At 45.8% G+C, this 16,396-nt stretch overlaps 1 protein-coding gene across 3 annotated transcripts in view; it reads left to right on the plus strand.

The window, feature by feature from the left end:
- Positions 1-2,269: 2,269 nt before the first annotated feature.
- The window catches only part of AMOT (angiomotin), a 70,317-nt gene continuing 56,190 nt past the window's right edge, over positions 2,270-16,396 (plus strand). Inside the window, exons 1-2 of one of the 3 annotated variants that reach the window (XM_068151999.1) lie at positions 7,688-7,890; positions 8,732-8,834. The gene's annotated coding sequence lies outside the window, so the exon portion shown is untranslated. Of the gene's footprint in view, positions 2,438-7,687; positions 7,891-8,731; positions 8,835-15,463; positions 15,563-15,943; positions 16,237-16,396 lie in introns of those variants that run through there. The other 2 variants (XM_068151996.1, XM_068151998.1) reach the window with 2 other exon arrangements.

Consider the following 16,396-nt stretch of genomic DNA (forward strand, 5'->3'; position numbering starts at 1 on the left):
GGTACAAGCAACTATTGGAAAGAAAAGAAACTGGAAATAATGCAAATGACTGCAGTGCTGTGGTTTCCTCCTCCTCCCCTCCTTTGTAAATCTCCCAAGTATTGTCTGCTTATGCATGACTGATGCAGATTCTTGCTAGGATTGCTTTCTCGCTGCTACTCATGTTTTCCAGGCAGGGGTGCAGACCTCCGACAGCTGCGCTAACGAGGCAAAGAAAGGAGTGAGCTGCTTGGCCACAAAAAGACTATGGATTTTGGAAATCCAATACCACAAAAACAAACATTCCACCACGGCTTATAACAGATCGTTCTTGTCTGGCTCTGGAAAAAAAGGCCTTGTGACAACGCAACCCATTTTAGTGTCACTTTTCTAGCCCTGTGCTGCTGGATTTCCACAGAGCAATAGCAGCCTTTCCCTCTCTAGCTCCTTTTTTTCATGTTTACAGTGAAAGGTTGATGTGTGACCTCTAACTCTGTTGCATTTTTTCCCTTCTTCCTCAAAAGCAACAAAACAAAGCTATCTATAATCAAATAGGGCAAGAAGTAATGCTTCGTGAACACAGTTACCTGTGCTTAAAAGCACTTTTCCACCTGATTTCTGATGCTTGCTACTCACATCTCTAAAATGTTCCTTTGTTTCCACATGGCTTGTTTTTTAACTAAAGCAATGTTTACCTTTGTGTGCTCAACATAGCAAACCTTGTGCAACAAGGCCAGAGAGATGCTCAGCTTTATAGTCTGTAAAGAAAAATAGATGAAATATGTCAACACAAGGCTGCAGGAGCTGTCCATTTGATGACCAGCAGCTAATTTCCTGAGTGACAGAGTCTCTAGATATTTTTTAAGCTTTTCTTATTAATACTTTTTTTAGTGATAAAATATTCTTAAGGCAGCTAAAGGTTCCTTCGCTCACTAAATTTTAAACCGCCTGTAGTCACACAGGTCTTCCTAGATTATTTTGGCATGTTTGCTGGCAACTCTTCTAGACCTGAATCTTTGACAGTTCTGCTTTTAAATTTTCATTGCTTCCATTGAGAGTGTTCTAGGGGCAAGAAGCATTGCTAGTTAGAAAGGCTGGGGAAGAGACAGGAGGTAAAGCTGTCTAAAAACTCATAGAAGCATAGAATGGTGAAGCTAATAGGTTTAGCATGTAATTGGGATGATAAGACCCAGGAGAAGTAGAAAGCACTTAAATCCCCAAGGCTGAGACTATAAAAAAATCCAATAGGAAAGACTTTATAATAAAGAAGTTTAGTTTCTCTAAGGCTAAAATGTATGAGATCTCACATTAGTGTCTCACCGTAGGTTTACAGTTTACTGTTAACTGCAGGATGTAGAGGAAAGGGTTTCTGTGTCATAAAATATGCAATCTAATAGTACTTGGAAAAGGTATTTCAAAAACCAGCAGCGACCCCATAGCACTGATGGCTCGGTGGCCATGGGCAGGAACATAGAGTCACAGAATTGGTTAGGTTGGAAAAGATAGTTTAAGTTCATTGAGTTCAACCATAAGCCAAACACTGCCAAGTCCACCACTAAGCCGTGTCCCTCAACACTGTATCTACTCATTTTTTTCATCTCTTAAAGGATGGGGACTCCACCCCTGCCCTGGGCCAGGCATTGATGATCCTCTTAGCGAAGAAAATGTTCTAGTTATAAAGGGACATCAGCCCTGATGTGGCAGAGGGGACCCAGGACATACTTAATCCTTGCGGATCTGGAGGCTATCTGTGGCAAACATACCTTTGTAACTGCGAAAACACCACAGGTGTTTTCTGAGGCTCTGCTTTCCAAGGAATGGGGCTTCCTGTGGGCAACGGCCATTTTGTGAGTGATGCCGTGACGGCGGGGAGGCATCCCCCTTTCTTGAAGGAAAGGATCAGCATCTCCATTCCCTCCTTTTCATTGTGTTCCCCTTGATGCTTGCCTTCTCGGTATGTCTCACAGCTCAGATAGTGTTTCATCGAAGACTTCTGTACTTTGATCCCCCCCGGTGTGTCCCTGGCCTGCTGGAGATGAGCTGCCTCCATGGGAACCGCCTGGATCACCTCTCCTTCATCGGCCACGCCGTGGAAACCTAAACAAGTCTACCGAAAGAGCTCCCTTCCGCCCTACGGCCCCACAGTGAGGATGTATTCCCGCTCGTCGCCGGGGCGGGGAGACCGAGCGGGGCGGGCCGGAGCTCCCGCCGGCGGGCTGGCGGGCGGGGCGGCGACGGGGCGGGAGGACTACATTTCCCGTCCGCCTTTGCAGGCGCTGTCCCAGTGGGGGATGTCGGGTGCCGTAGTTGCAGCCGACTGTTGAAAGTTAATAATTGAATCTGGGCTAGGCACTTCCCAGAGCTCCTCGGTGTCTCATTGTCATGCCGGCTTTGTCACCTCGGAGGAAAGGGGAGCAAGATGGATGAGCGGGCGGCCGCTGGGGCAGGCGCCCGCGGGGTAAGGAGCGGCTGTTGGCGGTGGTGGGAGGGAGGTTCAGGCCGCCGCTGTGAGGCCGGCTGCTTGAGGGGCTGCTGCCCCTCCGGGCCTCGGAGACGAGGAGGGCATAGCGGCCACCCTGCTCAGCAGGGATGCCGGAATCAGGGGCAGGTGCAGTGGGAGCGGCGCTGGGGTTCCTCCGCCGGAGGGGCTGCTGAGGCCGGGGCGTGAGGCACCGGCTCCCGCCTAACGGCCGCGCTGGCCCCGGACCCCCCATAGCTCTTGTCCGCGCCCCCTGCCTTCCAGTCTGAGGTCAATGCTGGTCCTTTCCCCCCACCACGTTGCCCCCTCCTCGCATCTCCCGGGACGGGGCTGCCCCGCGACATTCCCAAGGTCGGGGGTTGCCCTCGGAGCCGGGGGCTGAGGCTCCAGTGTCTCTCCGCTAACCATTTTCTGAGGGTAAGGCGCGCGGGTGTGGGGCAGTTCTGTGGCTCTGCCCACAGCCCCCCGGGACCGCGTCCAGTACCTGGGGGTCATCGCAGGCACCCGCCACTGGTCTCGGCGAAGTCTTTTCATGGGCAAGGGAAGAGATGAGAAGGCTGTGAGGGGTTGTGATGGCGACTGTTTGATGAATGAGGGAGTGGGGACAGGAGAGTTGGTGTAAAGGAGAGAGTAGAGCAGTCCGGTCCTCTCCCTGATCCATTTTCAAGTCCAAGCAATGCACGGAGATGTTTTGCTACCCATAGCCCTCTGCCCCAGCTGCAAGCGTTGTCCCTTCCTCATACCTGTAGAATCTCTGCCCCTGCCAGCCCAGACAGCCACAGGAGCTGATCCACATCGGCCCAAACTCTGAATTAAGCAGAAACGACTCCAAATCGTCCTGCTTTGATCTCTGAGAGAACAAAACGCCAATCTGAAGGTGATAATCCGCGAAAGTTAAAAGCTTTGCATTTGCATCCTTTCCTGGTAGAGAGTGGAGAGCCCACCAGCCACTTGAGTCGCTGGATTTAGCCATTCCTGCTGCTGCTTCATGGTCTGCCCTCAGGTTGGAAGATTGTGCCTTTCCTTTCCAGACTGATGAAGGGAGGGTCATAAATATTAATGACTTTTACCACATGGTTGTCAGAACCATAAATTCCATCTGTCTCAATTCCAGGATACTTTTTGGGGGAGGTGAGGTTAGAGGCTAGATCTTTAGTGTGGAGAAGTTGTGGTGGACACAGGAACTTAGGTGATCTTAATCACCCATTGCTTTTGCTGGATGCTGTAAAATATCCAAGAACTGGCTTAAGGTAAGATAGCCCCGTGTTTCCATAGTGCGGGCACCTGGGGGCTGTTCTGACTCTGGACCTTGTAACCCTCACCTGGAAACTCCCACTGTGAGATGCATAAAGATCCCCATTCCATTATCAGGTTAAAATTTTTAGTGTCACCTCTGATGAATGACCCTCAATTCATACATAATGCTGTATAAAATAGCAAATTCCATTTTAGCTAACTTTTCATTTTTATTCCACTATTTAGGGATAGTTATTCTTTAAGCATCTAATCCTGTTTTAGCATTTTTCATCAGTAAGGCTCAAGGTGCTTTACAAAAGAGATGAAAATATGATTATTCTAGTTATCCTTTCTAAGGCTTAGGGTTTGGGCAGTTTCTGTGGGTAATATGAGTCATAAATAATTGAGAGTACACTCTAATTAAAAGGAATCTCCAATTGTAAAACAAAGTGCCATGCTGAAGAAGCCAGTCTTCAAAGACAAGGCCTTGTAACCTAATCTCCCTGATCAGAACAGTATCCCATTAACTCACAAATCTTCACTCTCCTGACCTGTCTGCCCCAACAGCAGGTACTTCCTGGTGCCTATGCAGGACCCAAGGGTGGGAGAGGGTCAGGGATTTTCAGTGACCAGTCTAGAGAGTGTTCTCCTACTGAAATCCCATATCTTCTTGTTTGAAGAAAGGTCTTGTGTTCAGAGATGCACCAAAATGAACAGCCTGACCTGAGCAAAGTTAGGTGCGGAACTGATCTGGGGTTTGGGTTTTAGCAGAAATTATTGGAAATTAAAAGCATTGCTCAAAACAGAGTCCAGGGGGTACAAGGAAAGTCATGGCCTGGATCCACTTCATACATGACCTAAATAGAATTCTGACCCCAAAACTTGCTCTGAACACGCTGTTAAATTTCATCAAAGTTGGACATGAACTTTCATGTTTGGGAATTCAGATTTTAGATTGGTAGTGTTGAACAGGGTCTGTGTATCCCAACACCTGCCTGTCCCTGTTGGAACTGATTCTTGCACGACCACTGTTTATCTGCATAATTCAGCAGCAGGGCTACATGGATGAAATCCTTGTTCTCATTCCAAATACCTGCTGTCACATATTATGTATTCTGTGGGAATGTTTTTGCTCCAATTTGTGGTCACACAGTGTTCAGTGATGACCTAATTGCAACATTCTCATTAGGCAGAGAATTTTCTGAGTTTGGCTTTATAGTTCACCTTCTCAGGAAATAAATCATGGCATCCTGACACCATCTACCACTGGTACTGTCACTTTAGCCTGACGTTTTATTAGGGGTCATGAGGCAGATGAGGGCACTTTGAAGCATGTTTATCTACAGTAGCTTCTCACACTTCACCATTGTAGCATCTAACTGAGCTCAGCACAAGTGTAGACTGTCATGTCGATGAAAATATCTGAATCTGCTAAGCTGTGGCAGCTTTCTTACCACTCAGGAAACTGTACCTGTGTTAGCTTGGTGTTGGGTGATTTTCCTGAAAGCTGGCAGCCATAAATAGAGCTGAAAAAGGCCAGCATGCCTCTATGACTGTCTATCAATGAGGCTTAATCTTGGTTGGGGAATATTGATGTAATTTTCAAATGTAACTCAGTGGGATGTTGATTGCAAGTTAGATGAAAATGAGTCCCTGAGGGTCTTGGAGAGACCTATATCTTAATCTGTCTGTGCTTTAATTTCTTCATTTGTATGGTGTTAAATAGTAATTCAGTCTCATGCTGGAAGCATTTACTAGTAAGGCATGACTGGAGCTCCAAGTAATGCTGGTGATACTGGAAGTGTGCTACGAATGACAGAAAGGAACCTACAGAAAAAAGGAAGCATGAGACATTGTGAGCATCAGAAAGAGTGAGGGTGATTACAGAAGAAATCAGGGAGGGACAAAGGAATGAAAAATACAGAAGAAAAACCATGAAGAAAATGAAAACATCACTCTTCTTGGTGATGTGGTGTGTTGTGGCTGAAGCTTTACAACTGAACCAAATTTCCCTAAGAACACTATCCTGTGCAGCATATAGGAGGGAGAAGAAGGGAAGAGGCTTCCTGGAGAAGTGCATATCCACACAATGAAGCCTTTGGTTTCTTCCCTTGCACATTTGTAGAGTGCTCACGTCTTTCCCTTACCCCAGGAGACATTCCCATTTCCTTTCATTTACCAGTGCTTGGAAGGCGGAAGGAGATGAGGCACTGTTGGGTTCCCTTATTAACTTAATCTGTGGAAAGCCCTACCTAAATAATTGGATTTCCTAGTCTTGATAGAACAAGATATTTGGACAGTGAAGTCAAACAGGATTGGAGGTTCCTGCACAGGGAAGTTTTGACACTGTTCCAGTCCTGTGCCCGTGACTCTTATGCGCGTGTTCCTTTGAAGTCTGAAGCTTAGGAGTCTGCATTAATGATCAAGGGACAGAGCTGAATCCAGAATTTGTGTGGTACCAAGGTAAAGGTGTGGGTATGAATGTGGGAAGAGAATATTCCAGAGAAGTCTGGCATGTAGAATTAATAATATTAAAACATAGTAATCATGTTAATTTCCTCTTGTTACTCAAGTTCTCAAGGCTTTTAGCATCTTCTCATTCCTTGCAGATCAGTGATCTCTTACTGGGTCCTGTCATGTCCAAAATAATAATTTCCTTGAAAAGCAGAACACTTGAAGTTTGAAACCTTTTGTCTTTCTGTGCAATGGGAAACTTGCTGCAATCCCTTAGGCAGGAATCTCTCTTCCTCATGCAGTGTTTTACAGCCCTGTGCTTGGCATTTGGCTGTCACTGTGTTCCTCTCAGCCAAGTGTCGGTGATCCCTGAATGCTTAAAAAGTTCCTTGGGACTCTGCAGATGGGAAGCTCTTCTGAAGTTGTGATTTGTCAGGAGCAGAATGTGTTAGAACATACTTATTTTTACCACTTCATTTGTTTCTTTTAGGACTTCTAGCTGTTCCTCTAATTCAGGAACTGTTCATCCCATTTTTTACTTCATAAAGTAAAACATTCTAAGTAAAACGCTGTGCATCTTGCTGCACTTAATGTACAGGTATCAACTGATGGAAACAGTGAAACAGACCAGGGTTTCAATTTCTAACCTGCTATTTTAACTGTGTTTTCCAGCACTCCACCCTAATTGCTGCTTTTACTTGACTGAACAGCAAATATGTTCCCCTCTAATCTCCAGGATTACCAAAATTCAGATTTTACGAAGAACCAAAGGTCAGATTTTCAAGACTTATCTTATCTCTGGGAACCTTATGAAGCAGATCCTAAGGTGGTATTTATGTTCTGCCAGATACAGAATTACTTTCAAAATACTGGCCCTATATACCAGGGGATTTGCTGTCTTGTGATGGAGGGGTGTAGACCTACCACAGGGTTTTGGGAGCACTGGGCCCTCAGTGGTGCCACTCATGCTTCCGTGTCATCTAATTCAGCCCTTCAAGTGGAAAAACTGGAGACTCCAGGGAACCTTTTCTCCAAGGTATGTTGCTCCTGTATACTGAATCTCTTCAGCATCCCAAACACTTTGAAGTCATTCTCATTAAAAGGTTGGAAGTGTTCGAAGGGAGGGATGGCAGATCCAACCCCAGCAGTGCAGAGCTAAAATGGGGCAGTGGCTCAGAGCTTGGCAGCCATTGTCCAGTAAGGGCTTTACTCTGACACAAATTGATAGGGCTGCATTATGGAGTCTCATTTATTATTTTTTAAACATTGAGTTTCTTTATGTATTTAATACCATAGTTTAAATGAATATTTATGAAGGTGTCTGAGGTCCTAGGATCAGAAATGTCATACAAAGCTCTGATCCAAAGCCCAGCAGAAAAAAAACATCCCTGGCATTGTTCTCCCCTCTTGCCCCCAGAGGATTAAAAAGACAAATAATTTTAAGCAGTTCAACATGTACTGAACTGTAGTTTGTTAGCTAGAAGAGTATGAAGTCTTTCCAGGACTGTGTTCAAAAGTAAAGAACAAAAAGCTACCTTGAAAAATGGCCATTGGGAAGCAGACCGGCAAAAGCCAAGAAACTTGAGCCCTTTGCTAATGAATACTCTGTCCTTAACTCACATTGTCTCTTTTGTTTCCCACACTTTCATGAGCTGCACATGGATTCAATTTGCCAGGCTTTAACCCTTCTTCCTGATGCCTGATCTGTGCATAGTTTGGAAAGTGGGACAGCTGTCACTTAGGTACTTGGCTTTGGTTTTGTGGATTTTTTTTTTTTTCTCTTGATCTGTTTGTTCCTGTGAGTCCGTGGCTTGGATGCAGAAAAACAACCCAGGAGAGCTGTGGACAAGGCTTGGGTGCATGCTGGGGAGGGGGAGTCAAAATTTTTCCAGCTTCCTGACAAAGGGTGCAGCAGAGACAGGGCTGGGAGCAGGTTTACTTTGATTAAAACACAGTAGCATTTCCACTGTGACTGCTATAGGGGAAGATGTTGATATTACAGTAGGACTTCTTTAAGGAGAGCTGCTTTTCTTGGCATAGCTCTAAAACTGATGGAAAGTCAAGGTGGAGCCAAGGGATTTGGCATCATGGGAACTTCTCACACCAGCTTGCCTTTGTACTCCAGCACACCACAAGTGCTTTTTGCAGAGGGAAGAATTAAACATCAGATGTTTGTTTGTGGCAGTGAAATGTCTTCCAGTGAATGAGGATCGCCCAGTATAAATACTCTTCTTAGTAATGTCTGTATTGTTTCCCAAAATAAAAGTAGCTCCCAGACTTGCTGTTTAATTAGATCTCTATCTATTCAAATATAACTCATTAAAAAAAAAGGCATTCTATATAAAACATATAGTGCTTTTTCAGTCCTCATTGTCCCTTGAGATAATGATTGAGCAGAAATCACCAGCAGAGAGTGCTGGTGCTCTTCCAGAATGTGGCAGCAGCTTTGGAAATTGATTGTAAAATCCAATCAGACCTTGCTCCATAATTCTATTTTTAGTTTTCATTTCTATGAAAATGAAATATTAATTGGTTATCTGTAACTTGATGTCTTGCTGTCTCTAATGATCAGTCTTTTTGCAGCTTACTGCAGGAGAAGGATTGTTTGTAGGAACACAACTATGTGCTGGGAAGAATGAGAATTGCCACTTGTTTGCTGGTTTGTTCCAGTGCATTTTGACAATTTGTAGGTAGCATTATTTCTCCTTTCATTTCTCTTTAATGCTCAAAATAATCTGTTTACTATTCAGGACAGCTTCTGTGTTGTGGGGGAAGATGGTCCAATTGTAGACCTTTAGTATCTTGTTTCAGTGCTCCTTGTTTCACTGAGACCATACTTTTAACCTTCCCATTGGAATTTGTTGGAAGTTGCTTGCAGCCAAAGATTACTTCTGGTGGATCTCTTTAATTTCTCAGTTCTGAGTCTGCTTCTGACATCAATATTAAAACTGAGTTGCAAAAGCTTTAAATCAAAGCAGCCCTTCTGCCCCATCCCCATGGTATTTACCAATACAGTTACACCGTTCTAGGTCCTGGAGATTTTGAGGATGTTAGGCTTTCTGATTTCAAATTAACGATGGTTTTCCCCCCCCTTAATCTTTATGGTCATTGAAATATCAGGATTATCAAGTATATTTTTTGTTGCAGAACCTGCTGTGCATCTTACTCTCTTGTGATTTCTTATATTCTTTAGTCTTTGAGAGCAAACAGACTGTTGAATTTCAGGGCCTCTGTGCCTTACTCTCAGACTTCACTTTGATCCAAATCTACTGGAAGCTTAGGGAATCCTTTAATTCCTTTCAGCAGATTTTGAAGACACAGCTCATTTCAAAGAGGTTTGAGAAGCAAGACTGATGATAAACTGGAGAGATGGCCAACTTTTGTATGTTGAAGTTGTTAACATACGATAGGCATCAGTTAAAGCTTTACAGGTTGTTCTTTGGGAGAAAAGCAGTGTCTTGTAACTGACACCTTGAACTTGTGAAGGGCAAACTTTGGCCTGTTCAGGAGACTGATTGACTAAGGCCTTTGGGAGGTCATCCTGAAGGATATGGAAGTCCAGGAAGGGTAGACATACTTCAAGAGGGAAGTCTTAAAGGCACAGGAGCAGGCTATCCCTGTGTGCCAAAAAATGAGTTGGTGGGGAAGGCACCCAGCCTGGCTGAACAGGGACCTTTGGCTGGACCTCGAGCAAAAGGAGAGTCTATGGCCTTTGGAAGAGGGGACAGGTCTCTCACGAGGACTACAAAGATGTAGTGAAGCTGTGCAGGGAGAAAATTAGGAGTGCCAAAGCACAGCTCAACCTAGCTATAGAGAAAAGGAGAACTAGGGAAAGGCTACATCCTTTACTGGATGCAGGGGGAGACATAGTGACTAAGGATGAGAAGAACACTGAGGTGCTCAATGCCTACTTCGCCTCAGTCTTTAGCTCTGGAACCAGTAGTTCCCTGGACACCCATCCTCATGTCCTAGGAGTCAGGGAGGGGAATCAGAATGACGGAATTGCAATAAATGAGGAAGTGGTCACTGACCTGCTGCACCACTTAGATGCACACAAGTCTATGGGGTCAGACGAGCTACACCTGATGGTGCTGTGGGAGTTGGCAGATGTGCTTGCTAAGCAAGTGTTATCACTACGTTTGCAGTTAGGTGGGAGTGTTGGACCTGCACGAGGGTAGGGAGGCTGTACAGAGGGACTTGGATAGATTGGATCAATTGGACTTTAAAGGGATGAGCTTCAACAAGGCCAAATGCCAGGTCCTGCACTTGAGTCGCAACAACCCCAAGCAATGCTGCAGGCTTGGGGCAGTGTGGCTGGAAAGCTGTCTGGCAGAAAGGGACCTGGGGATTCTAATGGCCAAACAACTGAATATGTGTGCAAGCAGTGTGCCCAGGTTAAAGCCAATGTCATCCTGGTTTGTATTAGAAATACTGTGTCCAGCTGGAGTAGGGAGGTGATTGTCACCTTGTATTCAGCTCTGGTGAGGCCACACTTTGAGTATTGTGTTCAGTTTTGAGCACCTCAATACAAGAGAGATGCTGAGGTACTGGAGCGAGTGCAGAGGAGGGCAACAAAGCTGGTGAAGGGCCTGGAGAATAAGTCTTACGAGGAGCGACTGAGGGAGCCAGGGTTGTTTAGTTCGAAAAAGAGGAGGCTGAGAGGAGACCTCATTGCTGTCTACAACTACCTGAAAGGATGTTGCAGAAAGGCTGGTGCTGGTCTCTTGTCCCAGGTAATTAGTGATAGAACAAAAGGGAACGCCGTCAAGCTGTAACTGGGTAGGTTTAGACTGGACATTAGGAAATTTTTTTTCATGGAAAGAGTGGTCAAGCATGGGAATGGGCTGCTCAAGGAGGTGGTTGTCACCAACCCTGGATGTGTTTAAAGGTTGTTTGGATGTGGTGCTTGGGGATATGGTTTAGGGGTGAACCTTGTAGAGTAGGGTTATCAGTTGGACTTGGTGATCCCGAGGGTCTTTTCCAACTTGAATGTTTCTGTGATTCTGTGAAATCCCTTTGTCCAGACTAATCCTGCTGCTCTTATGTTGCCAAAACTACCTCTAAATCTAGGGGACTGGGGCATGAATGCATTTAGAACAAAGCATAAACATTTATGTGTTTTTCCACAGCTGGCAGGTGTTTATCACCCTTTGAATTGCACAGCTTTCTTCTGAAATTCTGCCTAAAAAGGGGTCAAGGTTCAGCAGTTAGAATAATTCTCTTTACAGGTGGTACCTGATCAATCAATTCCTGGGTGACACATCACTGCTGACCTCTGTAGTGCATTTCACCATGGTAAGCTGTTCCTTTGCTCCCATGTTTCTGTGTAGGCCCTTTCTTCACCCAAGGAACCTTGCTGAAGTTGACTTACACTCCACTGGAGGTTCCATTTCTACACTCAGTAGCATACAATACCTGAGATGAGCAGGAGCAACGTTACAGTGTAAATCATAGTACATGAACTTGGCTGTGCAAAAGTCCCTGTCACAATTACTTCTCCCCTTTCAGAATTTTTTTGATCATTGAAGCTTTATTATATAGATTGGTTGAATAATAGACTAGTGATTACTTGGTGAAGGACAGAGGAATACTTAGTGCCTAACTATTCCTGCTTTTATGTTTTGAAAAGGAGAGTTTTTATAGTGCTTCTGTGCATGTCAGGTATCATGGTAGTAATTTTTGGTGTTGCTGGTCTATCTGTCTTTACCATATGTTGGTGAATGCCTGATCTAGTGTGGGGTGTCCACTGTCCATGGCAGGGGGGTTGGAACTAGATTATCCTTGTGGTCCCTTCCAACCCTGAATGATACTATGATACTATGAGTGACAATTTGTTTTAGATATAGTTCATGCCTTAATCTCATGTCTGTCTGATTAATGTTGATCTGTATCTCCTGATATATTTGTTCATTTACCTTTTTTTTTTTTTCTGATGAAATATACCTGTCCAACTGTTTGGCTTCTATGGCAAGAAAGATAAAGCAATCATGCTTATCAGAATGACCCATTCCTTGCTCTTCCTCACCTAGTAAACTTGGCCTCATCTCCTCTTCTTAGCCTTTCTTACTATTGCATTACTGCTTGTTTACTGCAGGGTCATTATTTTACCCACCAGTGTATTTACAGAGTAGAACCTCCAGTGCTGGTGGTGATGGTGACAAACTGTCTGGTCCCAAGAGCTAAATGGCACTTCTGAGCACTGGTAATGGTTTATTTTTATGTGCAAGAAGAAAAGTTCTGTTAAACTGGCCTGAGATCAGAGGTCCACGGAAATGAATTTCCACCCTCTCAGCTGTACTGAATGGGTGCAGGACTGAGCAGTGATTTCTCTCTCTACATGAAGGATAATAGCAGCAGCTTCCTGAGCTCCAGCTGCTGTAGACAAAGGCCGGCTGAGTTACAGCCATTCCTGGAGGGAGGAACTTTAAGATGGAGGAATTTTAAGGAATGTGAAGGACAACCTCTTAAGAAATTGTAGGTGGAGCAATTCCAGGTCATCCAAACACTTTGTCAGCCCAAGATTTATTTTTCCACTTTGAACTAGTTGCCATTGCAGCGTTGCTCTTTCGTGCATTTTAACACATCTCCTGTGACCTTTGTATGATTGCATAAATTGGCCTGACAGCACTGGAACAGTTATTAGGGGCGCCTTTCTTGTGTTGTTTCCTGAATTCCCACATTGTGGCGTGATGTGAGTATGGAAACTGCTCGCTTCCTTTGCTGGCAGACATTCAGATGAGCGCTGGAGCTCCTGAGGACTGGGCTGGGTGGGGAGCTGGGCAAAGGGAGGATGCACGGGGAGAAAGTTTTAAGGAAGACAATGTGGATTTCATGTGTCTTTGTTCTTTTCCAGTTCTGATAAAGCCATTATCTCCAGTTGTGAGGGTTAAACACAAGCAGTGACAGTCCTCTGTGGAATAAAGAGGGGCTGAGGAACTGGGGTTAATGTGCCTGGGGGCAAGGGTAGCTGCTCTTCACCATCTGCATTAAGCAGCATTCTCACTTTCCTGATGACTCTGCCTTGTCTCCTCACTCCCCACTATTTTCCTGGAGCCTGTGGGAGGGAGACAAGAGGTGTGATTGAAGCGCAGTCTGTAACTCTTCAGCTCAACTCAGTGATCTCTCTGCCCCTCAGTATCCAGTAAATATGTGCCTCATGAGCTTGTTCTGCCTTGTCTGTCTTCTTCTGGCATTTGTAGACTATAAGGTTATGGGATGTTAATGAACTGTTTACATGTGTTTCTACACTTGTTCCGCTGATGTGTTCCATTGAATGAATGTCAGTTACAAGGGGAAAATCGATGGGTGTATGTGCTGCAGTTGGGGTTTCTGAATCTTGATTACCTGATTTATTTTTTTTTCCAGACCTTTCTTCTCAATATTAAAGAGTTAGGAATGTTAGAAGGGATTTGTTTGCTTAGAGGAGTTTAAAGGTAGACGGCTGAATCGTATTATCTCTTCTCACACAGAGCTTCAGCTAACTCCAGCAGGTAGGCCAAGTTTCACAGGGCAAAAATTTGACATGGGGCCAGTTTTTTGCATGTTGAGTACTTCAGGAAATGGATGTCATCTTATGGCCAAGCCTTACCAAACTGGAACTATGTAATGGACTTAATATTTGCATGGTGGGGCCTTAGTGGCACACCATGACAGCTTCTCTCATTTGTCATTTTGCTCTTTCTTGAAATTCCAAATTAGTGAACAGCAGGCAAATAGAAGCTGTCACTGGAAGACGTGCTTCTGGAGTTGTGGACAGGAGTGAGCTCACAGGAGGAAAATTTGAATGTTTAGTATGCAAGAGCCAGAGGAGGAGGTGGATTGTGAGCAAAGTACCATTGTTTATACACAAATATGTCCCCATTGAAGGACCAGTTTGTTATCTCTTGTTTAGACTGGGGCTTTGCCCTGATTACAGGCAGCAGGCTGGGGGAAGTTAAAGTTGCTCCCCCAGTTTCAGAACAAGAGGTTTGCCTCTGAGGCAGATGTTGGTACTGGACAGATATGACGGTGTCATTGTCATTACCAAGTGCTGTTAAATCATCCCAAACAGGTACTTTCTTTTTACCAGCATTTTGGGATCCTTTTACTGGCTGGGGAGACACACACAGAGCTGGTGTTCAAATGAACTTCAAACATTACATGTTTAAAACCAAACTATTTTTTAAGGTGAAATTCTACGGCACGATTCCAGCCGCTAAAACCTTCAACAAGAACCACCTCGGAAGAGTTCAATAAGGGTTGGACTCCACGATTTTAAAGGTCTTTTCCAATTGAAACAATTCTATGAGTATGAGATTCTATTCCAAAGTAAGTAGGGACAGGGCAAGAGGAAATGGCCTGAAGTTGTGCCAGGGGAAGTTTAGACTGGATATTAGGAAAAACTATTTACTGAAAGAGTGGTCGGGCTACCCAGGGAGGTGATGGAGTCGCCATCCCTGGAGGTGTTCAAAAAGATCTGTAAACATGGTTTAACAGGCATAGTGGTGTTGCTTTGATGGTTGAACTTTATCTTAGAGTTTTTTTCCTGACTGAAGCAATTCTGTGATTCCATGTTTCTATGAATGTGGCTGCCATCTTCTGTCATGGGGTAAAAGGATGAAACACAGCAAGTCGTGGCTGCATTTGGGGAAAATTAAGTCTCTTCCATCCCCTTTCCACATCAGCCATTCAATCCAGCTGTGGCAGAGCACCAGAGGTCAGTGGATGTTTAGCTAAGGATAGATTGAGCCTTGAAGAACTACATGGTGTATGTTGTAGTTTGAAGCAGAACATTATACACAGGAAACTCCTTTACTATCCTGCTTCTCTGCACTTAAGTCATGGTCAGTTCTTGCCGTGCTTCCAATTATTTTCAGCATTTGGCCAGCAAAAAGCGGGTGAGTCAGATCCTTGGCTGGTGTACTTCGGGATAAACCCTTTTCACTCCTCTGGCTTAGCGGAATGGTTTGGAACCCTTGGGACTAACTCCTGGGAACGCTTCCACAAGTGGCCAAGTGACTGCCCTAGGAACCTCTCCCAGCCCCTCCGTGCCCAGTTGCGGGAGGCAGCGGGGCTTAATGGGCATCACGGCCGGAGCCCCGGGGTGCTGCCGCATCCCAACGGGACGCGCTCCCCCGCCGAGCTCCGCTGCCGCGCAGGGGCAGCGAGCAGTGACCTCCCGCAGCTTACAGCCCCGGTGGAAAGCGGGCGGTGCGGGGGCGGTGCCGGCGGCGGTGCCGGCGGCGGGGGGCGGTCTCCGGGGCGGGTCCGTGGGGCGCTTCCTGCCCGCCCCGGCCGAGCAGCGTCTCGCGGGGCGGCGGCGCCGCAGAGCCCGGCGGAAGGAGAAGGAGGAGGGAGCGGAGCTGCCGGGCCCTGCACCGCCGGTGTGAGCTGCTGCCGCGGGGAGCGTGTGCCGCCCGGCCCCGCTGCGCACAGGTAACCGCGGAGAAGGAGGCGCGGAGTAGCCCAGCCCAGCCTCCCCTGTCCGCAATGCTGCGGGCCGAGCTGCCCTGCCGGGGCCGCGGCTGCTGCCACTGACAGCGGAGCCTGCGCCGGGCCGTCTCCACCGGGACGCAGATTTTCCGCGTTTTGTGTTTATTCTGCCGCTCTTGAGATACCGCTATCCTCCTGCCAAGGGCTGCGGGCAGGTCCTGTCTAGCTGTTTTGGATTTTACCCGTCTGTCTTCGTTGCCCGTCTGAAAGTATATTTTTAATAAAAGAAAAAGTCGAGCCATAAATCCACTTAATATCACCTTCCCATTTCTGTGGAGTCCGGTGTATTTCTGCAGTTAAAAAAGTTTGCTTCCCTCCCTCCAGTTGTATTGACACTGAGGATGAAGGATTTGCAAATGAAAGCGCCTTGAAGTACATCTTTTGGAGAGAGCTCTGCAGTTCGCTTGTTGAGTCTCGAATTCCACCCTTTGCCCCTGCTGAATCCACTGTTGTGCCCTTTACTCTCTGGGGTAAAAAAACCCCAAACAACAACAAAAAACCAAAAGGGGGAAAAAATACCTTTGGCAGCAGGGAAGCTTTGTGTGACTGACCCAACGAGCTACAAGTGTCCAGTTTCTGAAAAGAAGAAAACCCTTTTGTCTTCAGCAGATCAGTAGGTAAGAGACTCATGGCTCACAGCGCGTGGTGCAGGGGACTCACATTCCTTCATGCAGCATAAACCTAGGAGTTAGCCTGGTTCTCTTCTCTGTCAGCTTCTGCCCATCACTTCTCTCTCCTATAAGTATTACTCTTCATTAAAAAAACATAATGTAAACA

This window comes from Melanerpes formicivorus, unplaced genomic scaffold (assembly GCF_026170545.1).
Source record: "Melanerpes formicivorus ecotype bairdi unplaced genomic scaffold, bMelFor1.0.p_v2 SCAF_22, whole genome shotgun sequence".
Classification (NCBI taxonomy): Eukaryota; Metazoa; Chordata; class Aves; order Piciformes; family Picidae; genus Melanerpes; species Melanerpes formicivorus.